Consider the following 17,302-nt stretch of genomic DNA (forward strand, 5'->3'; position numbering starts at 1 on the left):
TTCACGAGTTGCACGCCGGCCCGTGGTGTGTGGTAGGGGTTTTAAACCTGTTGGTAAACCCGGAGGATAAGAGCAACGACACCATCAACCGTAGGATGATCTCTTGCTTCCGATCGAAGCTAAACCGCTTGGAATTGAAGGAGGTGTACCTAAATAGGTGTAGGTACACTTGGTCCAATGAGAGAGCTTGTGCTGCGTTGGAGAAGATTGACCATGTTTTTGTGACTACATCTTGGGAGGATCTCTATCCCTCTTGCTTGCTTACGGCATTGGGAACCGCTGTCTCGGACCACTACCCACTGTTGATGGACTTACACGCGGATTTTCAGTTTGCCAAGCGATTCAAATTTGAGGCCTTTTGGCCCAAGGCGCCCGGGTTTCTTGAGGCAGTTCAGGAAGCGTGGACTTCTGCCCCGTCCACTGGAAACCCCTCTCTCGTGCTCAACAACAAGCTAAGGTTCACTGCCAAATGCCTGCAATGGTGGAGCAACAAGTGGATCGGCAATTTCCGCATGCAGATTGCGATGGCCATGTAAATCATCTTGAGGTTAGATGTGGCCTCGGACATCAAGAACTTGGAACCGGCTGAGCTCGAGCTTCGAAAGACTCTAAAAAGGAAGCTGTTGGGTCTCTGCTCGCTTGAAAGGACCATCGCAAGACAAAAATCGAGGCTAATGCACCTCAAGGAGGGGGCGCCAACACACGCACGGTTCTTCCACCAGCATGCCCGTCATCGGCAGCGGAAGAATGCCATTATATCCTTACGGCATGAGGGAATGTTAGTTTCTGGCCACGAGAGGATCGCGGAGTTGGTGGATGACTACTATACAAACCTGTTCGGGACCGCGGCACCCAGAGATCATGCGTTGAATCTGGATGCGCTAATGTAATTTGTACCACCGCCAAGTGGGCTGGGTTCTTCACCCCTTCCTTCTATAATATATGATACGCACGCTGTGCGTATTCGAGATTTTTATTTATTTAACATGTTTGTCGATCAATTCATGATCAGAATTCCCTCTTTAAAACTATCTCGATGTTCGAAAGGCCTTGCATTTCAAATCGAAGGTAGTGCTCAATATTAGTCTGTACTAAAAGTTATTTGATTGTTGACCCCTAGACGTTCTAACTTCTATGTCGTCCCACCACCCGTGTGTATCGTGAGTTCGTGACACTAGTCGTCCTTATATAGTTTCAACCTTAGCTCGGTTTTTTTGTCTCTTTCTCTGCTCCCTCCCCCCCCCCCCACCCAAATCTTTCATCCTCTATGCAATGGCCACTGAGGAGAGCAATGTATCAGCGATGAGATTACACGAAAACATAAAAATATCATCTCAGGCGGCTCGGAATGCTGAGTGTTGAGGTGTGAATATGTTGTAAGCAAAAGGATGGTGGTGACCCAAGGGGCCTTCACATTCTGGCAAAGAGTTGACTGGAATATGCCTTTTGCAGATGACTTGTAGAAGATCCACATGGAATACTCCATGATGCAGTTAATTCTAGATTCAAATCCTCCTACGATAGTTGGTAACGTAGTTGGTTTTCCATTTACAAATCACATCTGATGGCTCTATCATAGTCAGCTTTAAGCATCACCGAGCCGTGGGCTCCTTCTGTCATGAGCCCCAGGCGGTCTTCACTGTACATCTCCTCTTCGCCATTGTCGATGTGGGTGTGGTGTCCATTGGCAGACATCTCTTTCTTGAAGCGGGTGTACTGTGGTGGTCGCAAAATCAATCCCCAAGATGATGAGAGAATGTGAAGTGGTGTGTGTATATAAAGTGACTAGAATAGAACAACCTTCTAAAGGAAATAAGCCGTAGAGGCAATAATAAAGTTGTTAGGTATATTTCCTTATATCATGATAAATGTTTATTATTCATGCTAGAATTGTATTAACCAAAAACTTAATACATGTGTGAATACATAGACAAAACAGAGTGTCCCTAGTATGCCTCTACTTGACTAGCTCGTTGATAAAAAATGGTTATGTTTCCTGACCATAGACATGTGTTGTCATTTGATGAACGTGTGATGGACAAGACCCATCCGTTAGCTTAGCATTATGATCATTTAGTTTATTGCTATTGCTTTCTTCATGACTTATACATGTTCCTCTGACTATGAGATTATGCAACTCCCGAATACCGGAGGAACACCTTGTGTGCTATCAAACGTCACAACGTAACTGGGTGATTATAAAGATGCTCTACAGGTGTCTCCAAAGGTGTTTGTTTGGTTGGCATAGATCAAGATTAGGATTTGTCACTCCGTGTATCGGAGAGGTGTCTCTGGGCCTTCTCGGTAATGCACATCACTATAAGCCATGCAAGCAATGTGACTAAAGAGTTAGTTGCGGGATTATGCATTATGGAACGAGTGAAGAGACTTGCCGGTAATGAGATTGAACTAGGTATGAGGATACCGACGATTGAATCTCGGGCAAGTAACATATCGATGACAAAGGGAATAACGTATGTTGTTATGCGGTTTGACCGATAAAGATCTTCGTAGAATATGTAGGAGCCAATATGAGCATCCAGGTTCTGCTATTGGTTATTGACCGGAGATGTGTCTCGGTCATGTCTACATAGTTCTCGAACCCATAGGGTCCGCACGCTTAAGGTTCGATGACGATTTGTATTATGAGTTATGTGTTTTGGTGACCGAAGTTTGTTCGGAGTCCCGGATGAGATCACGAACATGACGAGGAGTCTCGAAATGGTCGAGAGGTAAAGATTCATATATTGGAAGGTAGTATTCGGACATCGTAATGGTTCTGAGTGATTCGGGTATTTTTCGGAGTACTGGGGAGTTAGGGGAATTCACCGGGAGAAGTAATGGGCCTTATTGGGCCATACGGGAAAAGAGGAGGCAGGCCAAAGGGGAGGTGGCGCCCCCCCATGGGTCCGAATTAGACTAGGGGAAGGGGGCGGCGCCCCCCTTGCCCTTTACTACTTCCTCTCTCTTTCCCACTTTCCTTCTCTCCTACTCCAAAAAAGAAAGGGAATCCTACTAGGACTTGGAAGTCCTAGTAGGACTCCATACTCTTGGCGCACCCCTAGGGGGGCGGCCTCTCTCCCTCCCTCCTTTATATACGTGGGCAGGGGGCACCCCAAAGACACACCAAAGTTTCTCTTAGCCGTGTGCGGTGCCCCCCTCCACAGTTACACACCTCGGTCATATCGTCGTAGTGCTTAGGCGAAGCCCTGCGCGAGTAACATCATCATCACCGTCGCCACGCCGTCGTGCTGACAAAACTCTCCCTCAGCCTCAACTAGATCAAGAGCTTGAGGGACGTCATCGAGCTGAACGTGTGCTGAACGCGGAGGTGCCGTACGTTCGGTGCTTGGATCGGTTGGATTGCGAAGACGTTCGACTACATCAACCGCGTTACTAAAAGCTTCCGCTTTCGGTCTACGAGGGTACGTGGACACACTCTCCCCGCTCGTTGCTATGCTTCTCCTAGATAGATCTTGCGTGATTGTAGGAATTTTTTTGAATTACTACGTTCCCCAACAGTGGCATCCGAGCCAGGTCTATGCGTAGATATTATATGCACGAGTAGAACACAAAGAGTTGTGGGTGATAATAGTCATACTGCTTACTAGCAACGTCTTACTTTGATTCGGCGGTATTGTTGGATGAAGCGGCCCGGACCGACATTACATGACCGCGTTCATGAGACTGGTTCTACCGACATGCTTCACACACAGGTGGCTAACGGGTGTGAGTTTCTCCAACTTTAGTTGAATCAAGTTTGACTACGCCCGGTGCTTGTTGAAGGTTAAAACAACACACTTGACGAAAAATCATTGTGGTTTTGATCCGTAGGTAAGAACAGTTCTTGCTTGAAGCCCACAGCAACCACGTAAAACTTGCAATTACAAAGTAGAGGACGTCTAACTTGTTTTTGCAGGGCATGTTGTGATGTGATATGGTCAAGACGTGATGAGATATAAATTGTTGTATGAGATGATCATGTTTTGTAAAAGTTATCGGCAACTGGCAGGAGCCTTATGGTTGTCGCTTTTATTGTATGAAATGCAATCGCCATGTAATTGCTTTACTTTATCACTAAGCAGTAGCGATAGTCGTAGAAGCAATAGTTGGCGAGACGACAATGATGTTACGATGGAGATCAAGGTGTCAAGCCGGTGACGATGGTGATCATGACGGTGCTTTGGAGATGGAGATCAAAGGCACAAGATGATGATGGCCATATCATATCACTTATTTTGATTGCATGTGATGTTTATCATTTATGCATCTTATTTTGCTTAGTACGGCGGTAGCATTATAAGATGATCTCTCACTAAATTTCAAGGTACAAGTGTTCTCCATGAGTATGCACCGTTGCTACAGTTCGTCGTGCCGAGACACCACGTGATGATCGGGTGTGATAAGCTCTACGTTCACATACAACGGGTGCAAGCCAGTTTTTGCACACGCAGAATACTCGGGTTAAACTTGACGAGCCTAGCATATGCAAATATGGCCTCGAAACACTGAGACCGAAAGGTCGAACGTGAATAATATAGTAGATATGATCAACATAGTGATGTTCACCATTGAAAACTACTCCATCTCACGTGATGATCGGACATGGTTTAGTTGATTTGGATCATGTGATCATTTAGATGACTAGAGGGATGTCTATCTAACTGGGAGTTCTTAAGTAATATGATTAATTGAACTTTAATTTATCATGAACTTAGTCTTGATAGTATTTGCAAATTATGTTGTAGATCAATAGCTCGCGATATAGCTCCCCATTTATTTTTTGATATGTTCCTAGAGAAAAATAAGTTGAAAGATGATAGTAGCAATGATGCGGACTTGGTCCGTGAGCTGAGGATTATCCTCATTGCTGCACAGAAGAATTATGTCCTTGATGCACCGCTAGGTGATAGACCTATTGCAGGAGCAGATGCAGACGTTATGAACGTTTGACAAAGCTCGGTATGATGACTACTTGATAGTTTAGTGCACCATGCTTTACGGCTTAAAATTAAACGGGACTTCAAAAACGTTTTGAACGTCATGGAGCATATAAGATGTTCCAAGAGCTGGAATTGGTATTTCAGACTCATGCCCATGTCGAGAGGTATGAGACCTCTGACAGAACTTTGCCTACAAGATGGAGGAGAATAGCTCAACCAGTGAGCATGTGCTCAAATTGTCTGGGTACTACAAATCTCTTAAATCAAATGGGAGTTAATCTTCCAGATAAGATAGTGATTGGCAGAGTTCTCTAGTCACTATCACCAAGTTACTGGAACTTCGTGATGAACTATAATATGAAAGGGATGACGGAAACGATTCCTGAGCTCTTCGTGATGCTGAAATCAACGAAGGTAGAAATCAAGAAAGAGCATCAATTTTTGATGGTTAACAAGACCACTAGTTTCAAGAAAAAGGGCAAGGGAAAGAGAGGGAACTTCAAGAAGAATGGAAAGCAAGTTTCCACTCCCATGAAGAAGCCCAAAGCTAGACCTAAGCCTGAAACTGAGTGCTTCTACTGCAAAGGGAATGGTCACTGGAAGCGGAACTACCCCAAATACTTGGAGGATAAGAAGGATGGTAAAGTGAACAAAGGTATATTTGATATATAGATTATTGATGTGTACTTTACTAGTGTTCATATATAGCAAACCCTTGGTATTTAGTTCAGTTGCTAAGATTAGTAACTCAAAACGGGAGTTGCAGAATGAACATAGACTAGTTAATGATGAAGTGACGATGTGTGTTGGAAATGATTCCAAGATTGATAAGATCACCATCGCATACTCCCTCTACCTTCGGGATTAGTATTGGAACTAAATAAATGTTATTTGGTGTTTGTGTTGAGCATGAATATGATTGGATCATGTTTATTGGGATACGGCTATTCATTTAAGTCAGAGAATAATTGTTGTTCTGTTTACATGAATAAAACCTTCTATGGTCTTACATTCAATGTAAATGGTTTACTGAATCTCGATCGCAGTGATACACATAATATTGATGCCAAAAGATGCAAAGTTGATAATGACAGTGCAACATATTTGTGGCACTGCCGTTTAGGTCATATTGGTGTAAAGCGCATGAAGAAACTCCATGTAGATGGACTTTTGGAATCACTTGATTATGAATAAATTGATGCTTGCGAACCATGCCTCATGGGCAAGATGACTAAGACTCCGTTCTCCGTAACAATGGAGCGAGCTACTGACTTATTGGAAATAATACATACTGATGTATGCGGTCCAATGAGTGTTGAGGCTCGCGGCGGGTATCGTTATTTTCTGACCTTCACAGATGATTTGAGCAGATATGGGAATATCTACTTAATGAAACACAAGTCTGAAACATTTGAAAAGTTCAAAGAATTTTAGAGTGAAGTGGAGAATCATCGTAACAAGAAAATAAAGTTTCTACGATCTGATCGCGGAGGCGAATATTTGAGTTACGAGTTTGGCCTTCATTTAAAAACAATGTGGAATAGTTTCACAACTCACGCCACCTGGAACACCACAGCGTAATGGTGTGTTCAAACGTCGTTACCGTACTTTATTAGATATGGTGCGATCTATGATATCTCCTACCGATTTACCACTATCATTTTGGGGTTATGCATTAGAGCCAGCTGCATTCACGTTAAATAGGGCACCATCTAAATCCGTTGAGATGACACCGTATGAACTGTGGTTTGGCAAGAAACCTAAGCTGTCGTTTCTTAAAGTTTGGGGTTGTGATTCTTATGTGAAAAGGCTTTGGCCTGATAAGCTCGAACCCAAATCGGAGAAGTGCGTCTTCATAGAATACCCAAAAGAGACTGTTGGGTACACCTTCTATCACAGATCCGAAGGCAAGATATTTTTTTGTTGAGAATGGATCCTTTCTAGAGATTGAGTTTCTCTCGAAAGAAGTGGGTGGGAGGAAAGTAGAACTTGATGAGGTAATTGTACCTTCTCCCGAATTGGAAAGTAGCTCATCACAGAAATCAGTTCCAGTGATTCCTACACCAATCAGTGAGGAAGTTAATGATGATGATCATGAAACTTCAGATCAAGTTACTACCGAACCTCGTAGGTCAACCAGAGCATGTTCTGCACCAGTGGTACGGTAATCCTGTTCTAGAAGTCATGTTACTAGACGATGACGAACCTACGAACTATGAGGAAGCGATGATAAGCCTAGATTTCGCAAAATGGTTTGAGGCCATGAAATCTGAGATGGGATCCATGTATGAGAACAAAGTATGGAGTTTGGTGGACTTGCTCGATGATCGGCAAGCCATGGAGAATAAATGGATCTTCAAGAGGAAGACAGACGTTGATGGTAGTGTTACTATCTTCAAAGCTCGAATTGTCGCAAAAGGTTTTTTGACAAGTTCAAGGTGTTGACTACGATGAGATTTTCTCACTCGTATCGATGCTTAAGTCTGTCCGGATCATGTTAGCAATTGCCGCATTTTATGAAATCTCGCAAATGGATATCAAAACTGCATTCCTTAATGGATTTATTAAAGAAGAGTTGTATATGATGCAACCAGAAGGTTTTGTCAATCCTAAAGGTGCTAACAAAATGTGCAAGCTCCAGCAATCCATCTATGGACTGGTGCAAGCATCTCGGAGTTGCAATATATGCTTTGATGAATTGATCAAAGCATATAGTTTTATACAGACTTGCGGTGAAGCCTGTATTTACAAGAACGTGAGTGGGAGCACTACAACCTTTCTAATAAGTATATGTGAATGACATATTGTTGATCGGAAATGATGTAGAAGTTTCTGGAAAGCATAAAGGAGTGTTTTAAAGGAGTTTTTCAAAGAAAGACCTCAGTGAAATTGCTTACATATTGCGCATTAAGATCTATAGAGATAGATCAAGACGCTTGATAAGATTTTTCAATGAGTACATACCTTGACAAGATTTTGAAGTAGTTCAAAAATGGAACAGGCAAAGAAGGAGTTCTTGCATGTATTGCAAGGTGTAAAGTTGAGTAAGACTCAAAACCCGACCACGGCGGAAAATAGAAAAAGAGAATGAAAGTCATTCCCTATGCCTCAGCCATGGGTTCTATAAAGTATGCTATGTTGTGTACCAAACCTATTGTGTGCGATAGTGATGCAGGAGTGGATCACTGAACAGCGGTCAAAGTTATCCTTAGAGGACTAAGGAAATATTTCTGGGTTATGGTTATGTTTCCTGACCATAGACATGTGTTGTCATTTGATGAACGGGATCACATCATTAGAGAATGATGTGATGGACAAGACCCATCCGTTAGCTTAGCATTATGATCGTTTAGTTTATTGCTATTGCTTTCTTCATGACTTATACATGTTCCTCTGACTATGAGATTATGCAACTCCCGAATACCGGAGGAACACCTTGTGTGCTATCAAACGTCACAACGTAACTGGGTGATTATAAAGATACTCTACAGGTGTCTCCGAAGGTGTTTGTTGGGTTGGCATAGATCAAGATTAGGATTTGCCACTCCGTGTATCGGAGAGGTATCTCTGGGCCCTCTCGGTAATGCACATCACTATAAGCCTTGCAAGCAATGTGACTAATGAGTTAGTTGCGGGGTGATGCATTACGGAACGAGTAAATATACTTGCCGGTAACGAGATTGAAGTAGGTATGAGGATACCGACGATCGAATCTCGGGCAAGTAACATACCGATGACAAAGGGAATAACGTATGTTGTTATGCGGTTTGACCGATAAAGATCTTAGTAGAATATGTAGGATCCAATATGAGCATCTAGGTTCCGCTATTGGTTATTGACCGGAGATGTGTCTCGGTCATGTCTACATAGTTCTCGAACCCGTAGGGTCCGCACGCTTAACGTTCGATGACGATTTGTATTATGAGTTATGTGATTTGATGACCGAAGTTTGTTCGAAGTCCCGGATGAGATCACAGACATGACGAGGAGTCTCGAAATGGTCAAGAGGTAAAGATTCATATATTGGAACACTATATTCGGACATCAGAAAGGTTCCGAGTGATTCGGGTATTTTTCGGAGTACCGGGGAGTTACGGGAATTCACCGGGAGAAGTGATGGGCCTTATTGGGCCATACGGGAAAATAGGAGGCAGGCCAAAGGGGAGATAGCGCCCCCCCCCCCCATGGGTCCGAATTGGGCTAGGGGAAGGGGGCGGCGCCCCCATTGCCCTTTCCTACTCCCTCTCTCTTTCCCTCTTTCCTTCTCTCCTACTCCGAAAAGGAAAGGGATTCCTACTAGGACTTGGAAGTCCTAGTAGGACTCCATACTCTTGGCGCACCCCTAGGGGGCCGGCCTCTCTCCCTCCCTCCTTTATATACGTGGGCAAGGGGCACCCCAAAGACACACCAAAGTTTCTCTTAGCCGTGTGCGGTGCCCCCCTCCGCAGTTACACACCTCGGTCATATCGTCGTAGTGCTTAGGCGAAGCCCTGCGCCGGTAACATCATCATCACTGTCGCCATGCTATCGTGCTGACGGAATTCTCCCTCGGCCTCAACTGGATCAAGAGCTCGAGGGATGTCATCGAGCTGAACGTGTGCTGAACGCGGAGGTGCCGTACGTTCGGTGCTTGGATCGGTTGGATCGCGAAGACGTTCAACTACATCAACCACATTAGTAAACGCTTCGGCTTTCGGTCTACAAGGGTACGTGGACACACTCTCCCCGCTCGTTGCTATGCTTCTCCTAGATAGATCTTGTGTGATCATAGGAATTTTTTTGAATTACTACATTCCCCAACACCTTCTTTATCTAAATTATTGCAGGTTGCTTTCTTTGGGAACAAACTACGAAACTACCATAGGTGAATCCTGAAATGATTTGTTAACAACTGAGTGCATAAGTTATGCATGACAAAAAAGGGTTGCCCCCCCCCCCCCCGCTTTATATTATAAAGCAGCGACCACATCACAGTAGCAGCAAGGTTCTGGAGACCGGACCAAACAAACACACGCACATATCACCAATGCACAAACATGACCCAAGCACAAGTACAAAGAATTCTTGCTGGGGGAATGGCACAACAATCCCCAAAATAGACCACCAAGTATCATAAGCTAATTCGGCTCCGGTGGCGGCGGAGGAAGCGACTGGACAAGCCTGGAGGCGGTGGAACGGAGCTCGGCGATCATCCTGTCGATGGAGATACGGTCGTGCCGCTTGCTAGCTCCCACAGCTATAGAAAGCCACACAATTTGTACACAGTGTCAGTCACTCGTAGAGGGATGATCTGTTCAATCACCAATTTATTATGGACATTCCATAATGTCCACAGTAGCGTCCCAACTAAAACCCAGAGGGAGGGACGCACTACGGCTGGAAAGTGTTGGGGAATGTAGCATGCAATTTTGAAAAATTCCTACGATCACGCAAGATCTATCTAGGATATGCATAGCAATGAGAGGGGGAGAGTGTGTCCACGTACCCTCATAGACTGAAAGCGGAAGCGTTAGGTTAACGCGGTTGATGTAGTCCAACGTCTTCACGATCCAACCGATATAGTACCGAACGTACGGCACCTCCGAGTTCTGCACACGTTCAGCTCGATGACATCCCTCGAACTCTTGATCCAGCAGAGGGTCGAGGGAGAGTTCCGTCAGCACGACGGTGTGGTGACGGTGATGGTGATGTGATCCGCGCAGGGCTTCGCCTAAGCACTACGACGCTATGACCGGAGGAGTAAACTGTGGAGGGGGCACCGCACACGCCTAAGAGAACAATCGATGTGCTATGGGGTGCCCCCTGCCCCCGTATATAAAGGAGGGGAGGAGGAGGCGGCCAGCCAGGAGGGGCATGCCATGGGGGGAGTCCTACTAGGACTCCACTCGTAGTAGGATTCGCCCCCCCCCCCCGCCCTTTTTCCTTTCTTACCGGAGGGGGAAAAGGAAGGAGAGGGAGAGGGAAAGGGGGGCACCGCCCCCTCCCCTAGTCCTATTCGGACTGCCATGGGGGGCACGGCCACCCCTTGCGGCCCTCCTCTCTCTCCACTAAGGCCCGTGTAGGCCCAATACTTCCCCGGGGGGTTCCGGTAACCCCTCGGTACTCCGGTAAAATACCCGAACCACTCGAAACCATTCCGATGTCCGAATAATACCCCCCCCCCCAATATATGGATCTTTACCTCTCGACCATTTCGAGACTCCTCGTCATGTCCGTGATCTCATCCGGGACTCCGAACGAACTTCGGTCACCAAAACACATAACTCATAATACAAATCGTCATTGAACGTTAAGCGTGCGGTGTTGGAAATATGCCCTAGAGGCAATAATAAAATGGTTATTATTGTATTTCCTTGTTCATGATAATTGTCTATTGTTCATGCTATAATTGTATTAACTGGAAACCGTAATACATGTGTGAATACATAGACCACAACATGTCCCTAGTAAGCCTCTAGTTGACTAGCTCGTTGATCAATAGATGGTTATGGTTTCCTGACCATGGACACTGGATGTCATTGATAACGGGATCACATCATTAGGAGAATGATGTGATGGACAAGACCCAATCCTAAGCATAGCACAAGATCGTGTAGTTCGTTTGCTAAGAGCTTTTCTAATGTCAAGTATCGTTTCCTTAGACCATGAGATTGTGCAACTCCCGGATACCGTAGGAATGCTTTGGGTGTACCAAACGTCACAACGTAACTGGGTGGCTATAAAGGTGCACTACAGGTATCTCCGAAAGTGTCTGTTGGGTTGGCACGAATCGAGACTGGGATTTGTCACTCCGTATGACGGAGAGGTATCTCTGGGCCCACTCGGTAATGCATCATCATAATGAGCTCAATGTGACTAATGAGTTAGCCACGGGATCATGCGTTACGGAACGAGTAAAGAGACTTGCCGGTAACGAGATTGAACGAGGTATGGGGATACCGACGATCGAATCTCGGGCAAGTAACATACCGATAGACAAAGGGAATTGTATACGGGATTGATTGAATCCCCGACATCGTGGTTCATCCGATGAGATCATCGTGGAACATGTGGGAGCCAATATGGGTATCCAGATCCCGCTATTGGTTATTGGCCGGAGAGGTGTCTCGGTCATGTCTGCATGGTTCCCGAACCCGTAGGGTCTACACACTTAAGGTTCGGTGACGTTAGAGTTGTTATGGGAAATAGTATGTGGTTACCGAAGGTTGTTCGGAGTCCCGGATGAGATCCCGGACATGACGAGGAGCTCCGGAATGGTCCGGAGGTGAAGATCGGTATATTGGACGAAGGGTATTGGAGTCCGGAATTGTTCCGGGGGTACCAGGCTATGGCCAGCATGTCCGAAAGGGGTTTCGGAGGCCCCGGCAAGCGTTGGGGGGCCTTATGGGCCAAGGGGAAGGGGCAAACAAGCCCACTAAGGGGTTCTGCGCCCCTCCCAACCCCTCTCACGTAACCAGGAGAGGTGGGGGCGCCACCCCTAGGGCAGCCGCCCCTCCCGGCTTGGGGGGCAAGTTTCCTAGGGGGTGGGGCGCCCAAACCCATCTAGGGTTTCCCCTGGCCGCCACCTCCTCCTCTAGATCCATCTAGAGGGGCCGGCCCCCTCTCCCCTTCCCCCTATATATAGTGAGGGGGTGGGAGGGCAGCCACACCCTTCCCTTGGTGCATCCCTCTCCTCCTCCAACTCCTCCTCCTCCGTAGTGCTTAGCGAAGCTCTGCCGGAGAACCACGAGCTCCATTGCCACCACGCCGTCGTGCTGCTGGAGTTCTCCCTCAACTTCTCCTCTCCCCTTGCTGGATCAAGAAGGAGGAGACGTCCCCGGGATGTACGTGTGTTGAAACCGGAGGCGCCGTCCGTTCGGTGCTAGATCGGATCTTCCGCGATTTGAATCGCCGCGAGTACGACTCCATCAACCGCGTTCTTGTAACGCTTCCGCTTAGCGATCTTCAAGGGTATGAAGATGCACTCCCTCTCTCTCATTGCTAGCATCTCCTAGATTGATCTTGGTGACACGTAGGAAAATTTTGAATTATTGCTACGTTCCCCAACATGCGGACCCTATGGGTTCGAGAACTATGTAGACATGACCGAGACACATCTCCGGTCAATAACCAATAGGGGAACCTGGATGCTCATATTGGTTCCTATATATTCTACGAAGATCTTTATCGTTCAAACCGTAGTAACAACATACGTTATTCCCTTTCTCATCGGTATGTTACTTACCCGAGATTTGATCGTCGGTATCATCATACCTAGTTCAATCTCGTTACCGGCAAGTCTCTTTACTCGTTCCGTAATGCATCATCTCGTAACTAAATCATTAGTCACAATGCTTGCAAGCCTTATAGTGATGTGCATTACCGAGAGGGCCCAAAGATACCTCTCCGATACTCGGAGTGACAAATCCTAATATCAAAATATGCCAACCCAACAAATACCTTCGGAGACACCTGTAGAGCATCTTTATAATCACCCAGTTACGTTGTGACGTTTGATAGCACACAAGGTGTTCATCCGGTATTCGGGAGTTGCATAATCTCATAGTCAGAGGAATATGTATAAGTCATGAAGAAAGCAATAGCAATAAAACTTAACGATCATTATGCTAAGCTAATGGATGGGTCTTGTCCATCACATCATTCTCTAATGATGTGATCCCGTTCATCAAATGACAACACATGTCTATGGTCAGGAAACTTAACCATCTTTGATTAACGAGCTAGTCAAGTAGAGGCATACTAGGGACACTCTGTTTTGTCTATGTATTCACACATGTACTAAGTTTCCGGTTAATACAATTCTAGCATGAATAATAAACATTTATCATGATATAAGGAAATATAAATAACAACTTTATTATTGCCTCTAGGGCATATTTCCTTCAGTCTCCCACTTGCACTAGAGTCAATAATCTAGATTACATAGTAATGATTCTAACACCCATGGTGTCTTGGTGGTGATCATGTTTTGCTAGTGGAAGAGGCTTAGTCAACGGGTCTGCAACATTCAGATCCGTATGTATCTTGCAAATCTCTATGTCTCCCTCCTTGACTTGATCGCGGATGGAGTTGAAGCGTCTCTTGATGTGTTTTGTTCTCTTGTGAAATCTGGATTCCTTCGCCAAGGCAATTGCTCCAGTATTGTCACAAAAGATTTTCATTGGACCTGATGCACTAGGTATTACACCCAGATCGGATATGAACTCCTTCATCCAGACTCCTTCATCTGCTGCTTCCGAAGCAGCTATGTACTCCGCTTCACACGTAGATCCCGCGATGACGCTCTGCTTGGAACTGCACCAACTGACAGCTCCACCATTCAATATAAATACGTATCCGGTTTGTGACACAGAGTCATCCGGATCAGTGTCAAAGCTTGCATCGACGTAACCATTTATGATAAGCTCTTTGTCACCTCCATAAACGAGAAACATATCCTTAGTCCTTTTTAGGTATTTCAGGATGTTCTTGACCGCTGTCCGGTGATCCACTCCTGGATTACTTTGGTACCTCCCTGCAAAACTTATAGCAAGGCACACATCTGGTCTGGTACACAGCATTGCATACATGATAGAACCTATGGCTGAGGCATAGGGAATGACTTTCATTTTCTCTCTATCTTCTGCAGTGGTCGGGCATTGAATCTGACTCAACTTCACACCTTGTAACACAGGCAAGAACCCTTTCTTTGACTGATCCATTTTGAACTTCTTCAAAACTTTATTAAGGTATGTGCTTTGTGAAAGTCCAATTAAGCGTCTTGATCTATCTCTATAGATCTTGATGCCCAATATATAAGCAACTTCACCGAGGTCTTTCATTGAAAAATTCTTATTCAAGTATCCTTTTATGCTATCGTGAAATTCTGTATTATTTCCAATTAATAATATGTCTCCACATATAATATTAGAAATGTTACAGAGCTCCCACTCACTTTCTTGTAAATACAGGCTTCTCCAAAAGTCTTTATAAAACCATATGCTTTGATCACACTATCAAAGCGTATATTCCAACTCCGAGATGCTTGCACCAGTCCATAAATGGATCGCTGGAGCTTGCACACTTTGTTAGCACCTTTCGGATCGACAAAACCTTCTGGTTGCATCATATACAACTCTTCTTTAAGAAATCCATTAAGAAATGTAGTTTTGACATCCATTTGTCAAATTTCATAATCATAAAATGCGGCAATTGCTAACATGATTCGGACAGACTTAAGCATCGCTACGGGTGAGAAGGTCTCATCGTAGTCAACTCCTTGAACTTGTCGAAAACCTTTTTGCAACAAGTCGAGCTTTGTAGACAGTAACATTACCGTCAGCGTCAGTCTTCTTCTTGAAGATCCATTTATTCTCTATGGCTTGCCGATCATCAAGCAAGTCAACCAAAGTCCACACTTTGTTCTCATGCATGGATCCCATCTCAGATTTCATGGCCTCAAGCCATTTCGCTGAATCTGGGCTCATCATCGCTTCCTCATAGTTCGTAGGTTCATCATGGTCTAGTAACATGACTTCCAGAACAGGATTACCGTACCACTCTGGTGCGGACCGTACTCTGGTTGACCTACGAGGTTCGGTAGTAACTTGATCTAAAGTTTCATGATCATCATCATTAGCTTCCTCACTAATTGGTGTAGGAATCACTGGAACTGATTTCTGTGATGAACTACTTTCCAATTCGGGAGAAGGTACAATTACCTCATCAAGTTCTACTTTCCTCCCACTCACTTCTTTCGAGAGAAACTCCTTCTCTAGAAAGGATCCATTCTTAGCAATGAATATCTTGCCTTCGGATCTGTGATAGAAGGTGTACCCAATAGTTTCCTTTGGTTATCCTATGAAGACACATTTCTCCTATTTGGGTTCGAGCTTATCAGGTTGAAGCTTTTTCACATAAGCATCGCAGCCCCAAACTTTAAGAAACGACAGCTAAGGTTTCTTGCCAAACCACAGTTCATATGGTGTCATCTCAACGGATTTAGATGGTGCCCTATTTAACGTGAATGCAACCGTCTCTAAAGCATAATCCCAAAATGATAGCGGTAATTAGTAAGAGACATCATAGATCACACCATATCTAATAAAGTATGGTTACGACGTTCGGACACACCATTACGCTGTGGTGTTCCAGCTGGCGTGAGTTGCGAAACTATTCCATACTGTTTCAAATGAAGACCAAACTCGTAACTCAAATATTCGCCTCCGCGATCAGATCGTAGAAACTTTATTTTCTTGTTACGATGGTTTTCCACTTCACTCTGAAATTCTTTGAACTTTTCAAATGTCTCAGACTTATGTCTCATTCAGTAGATATACCCATATCTGCTTAAATCATCTGTGAAGGTCAGAAAATAACGATACCCGCCGCGAGCCTCAACACTCATCCGACCGCATACAACAGTATGTATTTTCCAATAAGTCAGTGGCTCGCTCCATTGTTCCGGAGAATGGAGTCTTAGTCATCTTGCCCATGAGGCATGGTTCGCAAGCATCAAGTGATTCCAAAAGTCCATCAGCATGGAGTTTCTTCATGCGCTTTATACCAATATGACCTAAACGACAGTGCCACAAATAAGTTGCACTATCATTATTAACTTTGCATCTTTTGGCTTCAATATTATGAATATGTGTATCACTACGATCGAGATTCAACAAAAATAGACCACTCATCAAGGGTGCATGACCATAAAAGATATTACTCATATAAATAGAACAACCATTATTCTCTGATTTAAATGAATAACTGATAACCCACAAGTATAGGGGATCGCAACAGTTTTCGAGGGTAGAGTATTCAACCCAAATTTACTGATTCGACACAAGGGTAGCCAAAGAATATTCTCAAGTATTAGCAGTTGAGTTGTCAATTCAACCACACCTGGATAACTTAATATCTGCAGCAAAGTATTTAGTAGCAAAGTAGTATGATAGTAACGGTAACAGTGGCAAAAGTAACGATAGCAGTTTTGTAGTGTTGTAACAGTGGTAACGGAAAAGTAAATAAGCGAAGAACAATATATGAAAAGCTAGTAGGCATTGGATCGGTGATGGATAATTATGCCGGATGCGGTTCATCATGTAACAGTCATAACATAGGGTGACACAGAACTAGCTCCAATTCATCAATGTAATGTAGGCATGTATTCCGAATATAGTCATACGTGCTTATGGAAAAGAACTTGCATGACATCTTTTGTCCTACCCTCCCATGGCAGCGGGGTCCTATTGGAAACTAAGGGATATTAAGGCCTCCTTTTAATAGAGTACCGGACCAAAGCATTAACACATAGTGAATACATGAACTCCTCAAACTATGGTCATCACCGGGAGTGGTCCCGATTATTGTCACTTCGGGGT

This window comes from Triticum aestivum, chromosome 4D (assembly GCF_018294505.1).
Source record: "Triticum aestivum cultivar Chinese Spring chromosome 4D, IWGSC CS RefSeq v2.1, whole genome shotgun sequence".
In the NCBI taxonomy this organism is placed as follows: domain Eukaryota; kingdom Viridiplantae; phylum Streptophyta; class Magnoliopsida; order Poales; family Poaceae; genus Triticum; species Triticum aestivum.